Source organism: Furipterus horrens, unplaced genomic scaffold (assembly GCF_987537825.1).
Source record: "Furipterus horrens unplaced genomic scaffold, mFurHor1.1.pri manual_scaffold_1, whole genome shotgun sequence".
Lineage (NCBI taxonomy): Eukaryota > Metazoa > Chordata > Mammalia > Chiroptera > Furipteridae > Furipterus > Furipterus horrens.
This window is the reverse complement of record NW_028327171.1, coordinates 8,038,030-8,044,540: the sequence shown is the minus strand read 5'-3', so window position 1 is coordinate 8,044,540 and position 6,511 is coordinate 8,038,030. Positions and strand designations below refer to the sequence as shown.

Below are 6,511 nucleotides of genomic sequence, written 5' to 3'. Positions count from 1 at the left end.
AGGCTGTGTTTTATAATTCATTTTAAGAAGTTAATATAAGTTTGATAAAACTGGGTGAGAAAAATGTATATGTACAACTTAAACACAGACTTAATATATGGACTATATAAAGAAATCCTACCAATGCATCACAAAAATGGAACAACCTAACATCTAAAATGGGCAAAGTAGATGAACAGGAAATTCACAGAAGAAACTCAAGCATCCAATAAATGCATGAAAAGATGCTCCAGTTTGTCAGTCCACGCAGAACTAGAAATTGAAATAATCATATAGCATTTTACACTCGTGGGACTGGCAAACGTGTTAAGTCTGTCAGTTACAAGGGTCCCCACACGTGGAGAAACGGGACTTTACACACGTTCTCAGTAGGGACGTACAATAGCACAGCCACTTTGGAGGACCATTTGGCAGCATTTGGTGAACTTAACGATTCCTATCCTCTACAACCTGATCCTTTGAAAGCTAAAGGAAGTGAGGCATGTGGTTCAGGCACTAGGTCACGTGATCCACAAACAGCAATGCCCCATTCTGTCCATCAGGCCACCCGCCTCTCAAATAAGGAGAGTCACCCCATGCAGTGATCACTTTCTAACAGCCCTTGGACATTCTAAGAAGTCAAGACTTTTTGCCGTGGCTGGTGTGGCTCAGTGGATTGAGTGCCGCTCTGTGACACGAAAGATTGCCAGTTCAATTCCCAGTCGGGGCACATGCCTGGGTTTGGGGCCAGGTCCCCACTTGGGGACGTGCGAGAGGCAACCAATCAATGTCTCTCTGGCACACTGATCAGTTGCCTCTCTTCCTCCCTCCCTTCCCCTCTAAAAATAAATAAAATCTTCAAAAAAAAAAAAAAGATTTTTCTCACTCTAATAATTGTCTCATCATTTTAAAAAGAACTTCCAAAATGTTTAATCCAAATAGAAGACCTAACGATGAAAGGTCAGCTCCCTGAGTGTGTCAATAGGAGATGTCAAAACTGCAAGCAGAGAACAAACCAGTGGGTGTATTTTTAGTCTTCACGCTACACAAAACATCAAGTGCACTCATGTGAGAATGCTTCCCAAAATGTTTAACGGCATATAAACGGCCTGTTTTCTGGAAGGAAACCAAAGGTGTTTTGCTGGAGGAAATCCACGTTTCTAAACAGCTGAATTGGATCTTAGGGGAATGGTATTGCGGAAGAGACTCTTCCCCCAACCCCACCCCGACCCCCAGTTCTGCCCACGAAAACCAATACTGTGCTCCTGAGGGTCGGGCTGTTCAGCTGGAAGGAAGGTGGGAGCCTCATGCCCCGCTCGTTCCTTTACAGATGAAGAAAGTCATTTGGCATTTCTCCTGTTGCGCTGTGATGGTTGGGGAGACTTCAGTGTGTCTCCCCAGCTACCGGGTGATCTTTCTCAGCTACCTGGGAGGGGAGGTGCCAATGACTGGGCTTTTCCAGGACATACCCCGGCATTGGGTCTTGTTCATTCACATGTTGATCCTTGATGCAGGTTCAGAAAACAACGCCACAGCAGTTCTATCGTCCCCCCACTGTGGCTGAGTGGCAGGGGGCAAACCCCCAAAGGGCCTAGGAGCTGAGGGGATGTCACAGCAGACTGATGGGTGGGGCGCTATGAGCTCTGATGTGCTAGGGCGACTGAAGAGCTGGGGAGTAGAACCCAGAAAGGAGAAAACACATTTGTAAATGTCAAAATCAGTCTTGAGTTCATTTAAAAGCGTTTATTGAGCAGCTGCAAAGCGGGCACCATGGGACGTCCAAAGCCGCAGAGTATTGGTGCCCAACCTCAAGTTTTCCGAGTTCGTGAACAGTCAAGGTCCACAAGTGCATACAACATACATGCGAACACACAGGCACACAGTCGTGCTCACATGCATCCCAGACAACAAACCTCTCACCAGCATTTGATCAAATGTCGGTGTTCATCGAAGCCTGAAGAAGGAAGGACCTCCCGTGAGAGCAGGCCAGCAGGACGGCTTCTAGAAAGAAGTGGGAGTGTGTCAGCTGCGCGTTGGAGGTAAACTCACAAGCCTTCCACTCCCATCGTTGCAGCGGAGAAGCCACCCGCGGTCTCGCTAAACGACCAAGGAGCAGGTGTCCAGCTTTGAAGACACAGAACAGCCCATCACTGCTGTGCAAAGCCAACCTCAACACGGCAATCTGGGGTCATTTCTTACAGAAGATCTCAGGGGCAGTGAAGAGAAGTCATGTGGAGCCAGGAAGCTCTGGGAAGTTGTGAGGGACCGTCAGCGGGGTCAGGTTCCCACAACACAGGGGTACCCGAGGGTAAGGGTGGGCAAACAAGTGCTTAAGGACTATTAGGGAAACACCGTGACATTCTGAAGAACAATGCCAGGAAGAGTAGGAATATCCACGAGCTTCCCCTTCCTGGCAGGTTTGAAGGTCTCCAGTTGGGGGATTTGAGTAGCCAAGGACGGCAGGTCTTCCAGCTCTGAAAGCTCTGGAAGGTGCCAATGCATCTCTCTGCCCGCTGGGCATCCAGGGCGCGGGGTGTTGTCACAACAAGGGGGTTCTGTGTGAAGGAAGCAGTCGGACTTAAAGCTAAACATTATACAATGAAAGCACTAGCCACAAAGACAGCAGGCAGGACGGTTTCAAAATGAAACACAATGGATATCTAGGCCCAGTCAGTATTGACACCCAGCTTTGTTCTGGAAGGAACTGGATGGTAGAATCTGTGCTATTGGTGGGCCTATCAATATTAAAGGGTCTGCCCTGACCAGGGCAGTTTAGTTGGTTGGGCATCGTTCTGTGAAGCAAAAGGTCACCAGTTCCATCCCCAGTCAGGGCACATGTCTGGGTCAGGGTCTGTGCGACAGGGAACTGATCGATGATATTTCCTTCCCTCTCGTCCTTCCTCCCTTCCCCACTCTTTCTAAGAATAAATAAATAAAATATTTTTTAAAATACTGAAGGGTCTGAAAAACAGGGTCTAACTCTGGCGGCTTTTGTGTGGCCAGTACCTATCCTGCCTTTCTGCAGTTAACCAAGCCCCTGTTCGGGCAGGAGTCCTTTCCACTAGCCCTACCTAGGGCGGACTTCTTGCCGACCATGTGGCCCACAGGGCTTGATCTGGGCTTGCTCATGTGACACGGGCTGGGCCAGTCAGAGTCCCTCCTGGGCCTCTGCCACTGGAGCCAGTGGGAGGCTCTGCCAGCCTTGTCCCCAGCCTCGCCTTGAGTGCCTTTGAGAGACAACAAGATGACAGCCCTGCCAGTGGCCTCCTGAGTGCACCTGGACTTCCCATTTCTGTGAGCCGGTAACGCTCTACTTTGCTTAGACTAGGGGCGGTGACTGCAGTTCAGAGGATCCTGACACATACAGCCATTGTTGGATAAGAGGTTCTTAAATAGCGTCTTAAGGAAATTATAGCTAATAATTGCCCAAAATAGAAATAGAAGTGGATGTTAATTCAGGCCATCGAGAGAGGAATGTTCTACATTTTAGAGTTACAGATAAACCTTTGCATTTGTACATTGTTTTCCCAAATATTCTCTCCTTCTCTCTGTCTCTCTGTCTGTGTGTCTCTCTCCTTCCCCCCTTACCCCCTCCTTCTCTCTCACACACGCACACACAGACATACACACACACAGTTTAGAGACTGTTACGAGATGAAATCAATCTTCTCAGGTGCTAGGATGCCATTAAGTACCAGAGAGTAGTAATTTACTAAATGATACCGTATCATTTTGGAAGAGTTAATGGAACTTCTAAAACAACACCTGGCTTACTTTCTTGGAGCAATTTTGAATTGGTTGAATCAGGCTGAATAGTTCCAGAAAACTAAGCGCCAGCCATAGACTGCCATTTCAAATGTAAAGGTGACGCTGGCACTATCTCGTGGGGTGAAGTTGCAGGGGGACTGAGATGACGATCTGGAAGATTCTGGATCAGACTTGCTGCCTCTCTTTCCCAGTGAACCACATGGGCTGATTCCTGAGGGAAAAGCCCTCCGCCGACCCCCCTTGAGGGTCTCCTAGATTCACTGCCCTCTCCGTGCCATTTCCAGGTTGGCCGCAGCTCTCCACACTGGCCGAGGCCCAAATGGACTGTTTTTGCAGGATTCTATCCTAGCCTTCAGGCTTAGAAAGTTTCCTGCTCCCAAGGCCCCCTGGCCAAGGGGAATCCTGGCCACTGACTCAATAGGTCACCCCTGCTGCAGCTCGCCAGGTCATTTCCAGATGCCTAGATGTGCCGGTCACTTCCCCAGGCAGCCCGTTCTCTCCCTGCCCATGCCCCTGGCCTTCACAGAGGGATGAAGCTCTGAGAATGAGGCAACCCTGGTCCTGGGGTCACGTGACTTCAACTGACCCCAGTTGAAGTCCTTGCTTTCCTCTCCCTGCCTGTCAAGTATTCAAACAATCCACTGCCCAAGGCTGGGCCAGGCCACTGGCTGTCGGGGAGGGGGACAGAGCTGCGGGTCTCCTACCTGCTACCAGGCAGCTCCTCTTCCATCTGAGTCACCAGACATCTGCCTCCTCGGCTACAAAAAGTAAAAACAAAAGAGTTTGAAAACCACCACGGTACATTATCCTCAAAGGCTTTTCTAGTTCTGTGATGAGTGGGGAGACCAATGGCTGATCAAAAGGACATTACAATAAATAAATAAATAATAACTATAAATACATAAATGAATCAATCTAGAGAGAATTGGTGATTATTTGGGGGGACTGCCCCATACCTGTCCTGGGGCATAAAGCACGGACTTGCCTTATTCCCCTGTGGTGAGTGCACATCCCCTTCATCACGCTGTCCATAAGTGCTTCGTACGTGTGCATTAAATCTACGAAATAGGAAAAAGGAAGACTTGAACCTAAGTTTAATTTTATACTTGAAAAATTTTTTTTTACTTTTTAAAAATTTTTAATGTATACATTTAAGATCCTTTTTTGAAATAAATTCCCTCCTAGAAGGTTAACACTAGCTGGAAGGGGAAAAATATTGTTTAATTTTGTTTTTTTTATTTACTCATGTAGAATTTTTTCTTTTTTTGAAGCACATTGTGAACATTTTTATAATCCTCTCAACATTTCAAGGTTTGGCAAATCAGAGGAAGGTCAGCCAAGCAGGGTAAAACCTGTAATGCTCTGATTGTTCTGAATTCACTGAGCTAGGAGAGAAACATTTCCATTTCTTCACTCTCAGAAGAACTCGCTGTTGCCTGTTGTGAGCCAGCTTTAACTATTCCCAAACCACCCGACTCTTCCCGAATGCCTTTAATACACAACCCCAGCGGTGTAAGCAGGAGATCCCCACACCCCGGAGCACTCACGCCGTCCGCCTCATTAGTCAGCCGGCGCTCTAGTTCGGCTGCAGAAACATTTTTCACGTGATAAAGCTGCTTACTGCCCCAGTTTCCCCGATGAGATCGGGAACAGTCAGGGCCGCAAAGATGCAAGCAGCAGCCCAGGGCTCTGGGCCACTTCCCAGGCCAGCGGTGACATGGTCCAGCAGTGACCCACTGTCCATTCTCTGATCTCACCCGCGTCACCTTTGTCCCTAACACAAACCCATCTGAGGCCTCCAGACAAATGATGTACCCGCTGGGGCCTCTCCCAGCAGTCCCGGAGGTGCAGCCACAGGCAGAGTCCACCCCGAGTGCTGCTCTGGGACCTTTGAAGGTCTCTCTGAAGCGTGCCTGAGGTCCTTGCTTTCCTCCTCCTGCCTGTCGGGTTTGAGTGGGAGCCGGGCGGTGTGAGGGAGCACAGAGGGGAGAAGGCATAGGGAGAAGCGACTGGACGGCAGCGCGCATCTGTCTGCCGGCGAGGGCGTGTTCCAGCTGTGCTTCAGGTGCTCGCCTTTCCGCTGTTCCGTCACTCCTTCGTTGGGAGGTCAGGCCGTGGGTCGTCAGGAAATTCGTGAGTGGCACGAGCTCCGTGCTGAGGTTGCCAGATGAATAGATATTGTTTTGGCTCTCAAGGACTTTATTGTCTAATGCAGGAGAAGGACAAATAAATAATGACAGCATAAAAATGCTGCAATCACACTACACACAGTACATTCTGGAAGCAACGTGCTTGCTGTGTCATTTGGGCATCTTCTGTTAATGATATTTTTCTTTGAAAATTACTTTTTTTATTCGTGATTTTAAAAGACCTGCTTTAAAAAAAAAACGACCACGTATTTTGAGATCCCTAACATGTGTAAAAGTGAAATGTACAACGTGAAAACAATATTACAAGAGAAGAAATGGGGAAAAGGAAAGTGCAGTTACTGCTGCGAAGTTCTCACCCTCTTTAGGGGAAGGGGTGTGATACTATCTGAAGGCGGACTGGGGCAAGTTCAAGGTGCAGCAGAGCATAGCACTAAAAACAATGCAGTTCCCACTAAGTGACAAAACAATCAAGTACAGCTGATGAGCCAAAGGAGAGATAAAACGAAATGCTGGGAAGTACTCACCTTAAAATGTCATCTTTATTTTACTATGCATTTACAAAAGAATTTGATGCACATTTGGTCAAAATAAGGGAAGAAAATAAGGAAACAGAA

The 6,511-nt window shown here is 47.9% G+C and overlaps 1 long non-coding RNA gene across 2 annotated transcripts; it reads right to left on the bottom strand.

Moving 5' to 3' along the window:
* Positions 1–1,707: 1,707 nt before the first annotated feature.
* On the bottom strand, positions 1,708–5,728 carry LOC150020584 (uncharacterized). Of its 2 annotated transcripts, XR_016509715.1 has the most exons (5): positions 5,295–5,728; positions 4,704–4,805; positions 4,452–4,505; positions 2,179–2,534; positions 1,708–1,980 (listed from the first exon to the last, which is right to left on the bottom strand). It is a non-coding gene; the product is annotated as an uncharacterized LOC150020584 (long non-coding RNA). The 2 variants fall into 2 exon arrangements; XR_016509688.1 differs by having other exon boundaries at positions 1,708–2,534.
* Positions 5,729–6,511: the final 783 nt, after the last annotated feature.